Genomic DNA, 2729 nt, shown 5'->3' on the forward strand with positions numbered 1-2729 from the left:
AGGGGTCCTCAAACTTTTTCAACAGGGGGCCAGTTCACTGTCCCTCAGACTGTTGGGGTGGTGGAATATAGTTTGAAAACGAATGAATTCCTATGCACACTGCACATTAAAAATGAAATTAAAATAAATTTTAAATTGACATTTAAAATTAATTAAAGAATTAAAAAATGTTTGCTCGCTTGCTCGGAGAAGGCCGTGGCGGAGGTACAGGAGCCCTGCGGCTTTCTCTGAGTAAGCTGCTCCGCCTCACCCTGTCCACTCCGGGCTCGGCGAGGTGGCAGCAGCGGCTTGCTCCCTCAGAGAAGGCTACACGGCCTGGCTGTCCCTGGGCTCGCATAGTTAAAAATAGATTTAAAAAGTTATATTTTTCTTAGCTTCAATCCTTTTTTAGTTTCTTTGTCTTCATCCCTTTCTCTTCCGCCCACCTCTCTTCTGTTTCCCATTCCATATTCCCACTCTGTATATGTGTGCAATTGGGGGGGGGGGGGATTCAGCACACGCGCAGTTGAGCTGCTGCAATTTGGCACATGCACCGGCTCTCTGCTCAGTTTCTAAGAAAGCCTGTCCCAGCTCAGAGCTTTTGGACTTGCTTGGAGATAATTTTCTCTGAGCAAGTCCAAAACCTCTGAGGTGGGTGGGATAAATGAGCGTGGTGGGCTGGATCCGGCCTGCGGGTCTTAGTTTGAGGACCCATGGATAAGATATTTGAAAAGGTAGATTTGTGAGAGGAGAGAAGGCTGGATATTGTTGTCAGAACTTGGGCCATGCAGATATCCTGATTATGCCATTCATTCTTTTTAAAAATATTTTTTTTTCTTGATAAAGAGATCTAAAAATATCAAATGCTTGCACATTGGTGATCTTTGTTGTTATGTGTCATCAGGTTTTGTCCCTATAAATGAATGCCCTCAAAAATGTCTTGTCATTGACATCCCCTCTCAGCTGTTATACACTCAAGACTGTAGCTTCTGCTATGGAATTGATCTATCTCACATTCAGTCTTCCTCTTCTTCGGCAGTGAGTCTTGCCTTCTAATGAGTTACCCAAACCATGATAGTTTTGCCATTTTTGCTTTCAGGGAAAATTCTGGCTTGATTTAATCTAAACCTGCTTGTTCATCTTTCTGTCAGTCCACGGTATTTGCAAAGCTGTCCTTCAACACCATGTTTTGAATGTATCAATTTTCTTTCTGTCCAGCCTTCACACCCATACATAGCAATTGGAAATACAATAATGTGAATTATCTTGGTCTTTGTCTATGGTAAAATTCCTTACACTTGATTTTTTCCCCTAGTTCTTTCTTTGCTGCCTGTCCAAGTCTTATTTCCCTGGCTGCAGTCTCCATTTGAATTGATTATAGAATTAAGTTATGCAAAATCTTTCACAATTTCCTTTTCTTAGTGTTGTCATTAAAGTTGCATAATTCTTCTGTAGTCACGATATTTGTTTTCTCAATGTTCAGCTGCAGTCCTGCTTTTGCACTTTCTGTCACTTTCATAAGGAGTCATTTCAGTTCACTGCTGCTTTCTGACAGTAATATGGTATCTTACTTAAGTTATAGGAAGGCTTGGAGGAATGTTGTCCATGGGGTTGCGATGGGTGGGACACAACTTTGCGACTAACAACAACAACTTAAGTTATATCTTAAATTACGGATGAATTTTCTGTCACTTTCACTTCTTCCTCTCATACCAAGCCAGCTTTCCTTATACTGTGTTCTGCATACATATTGAATACATGAGATAAAATACACTATTGTCTGATGCCTTTTCAATTGTATTCTGTCCAAAATACAGGTTATGCATAGGACAATCAAGTGCTGTTGCACACCTATTTCTTTCAGAACCACCCATAGGTTCTTGTGATTCGCACACTCAGAGGCTTGACTGACTCTATAAAGAATAGACTGATCTTATTCTGAAATCTTTGGTGTGCTCCAATAGCCAATGTATACTTGCAATTTGTGCTCAAGTGCCTCTTCCTTTCAGCATCCAGTCTGAATGTCAGGCATTTCTTGTTCCATATAAAGTTGTTTGTTGCAATAGCTTGACCATCACTTTGTTTGCATGGAAAATTAGATGCTGCAATCATTAGTGTCGCCTTTCTGTGGGCTAGTGCTTTTTTCCCCATATCCGTTGTTTTCCATATTTGTTGGCATATTCTTGTTAGGATATAGAGCAACTTACTCTCTGAAGCTTAGAATAGTTCTATCCATTCCGTATCTACTTTGGACGTTTTATGCCTCCCAAGTGCTTTCAGAGCCGCATTCATTTCATTTTCTAACATTGCAAGTTCTTCCCCTTTGGTTCCTCCTCAAAGACTCTCACTCTTTTATCTCTTCTGTATAGTTTTTCCATATATTCTTACCATCTTTTTATATTATCCTGGTGATCTATGTGAATTTTATTTTCCTTATGGCCGATAGAGCTGCCTTTTGTATTTTGTGCAAATATTAACAGTTCTTATTCTCATTCTCCCTAACTGTTGATACGACATCCTAGGTCTGAAATTTTGGGAGTGAAGATAATCGCGCGCACTCTGTAACAACCTTCCCCGTGACTCATAAATCTACCCCCATCTGATTTAATAGCGGCTTCCACTCCGCTCTTGCCTATATAAATCTTTAAACCCAAGAGGGGAACTTCTGGTAAGGCTTGTCGCCCATTGGCAGCCCGCGGCCTAGCCCATCCTCTTAATTGGGCGAAGAACGGAAGGCGGGAGGCACGCTG

This window comes from Varanus komodoensis, unplaced genomic scaffold (genome assembly GCF_004798865.1).
Source record: "Varanus komodoensis strain SLA01 unplaced genomic scaffold, ASM479886v1 scaffold1, whole genome shotgun sequence".
NCBI lineage: Eukaryota > Metazoa > Chordata > Lepidosauria > Squamata > Varanidae > Varanus > Varanus komodoensis.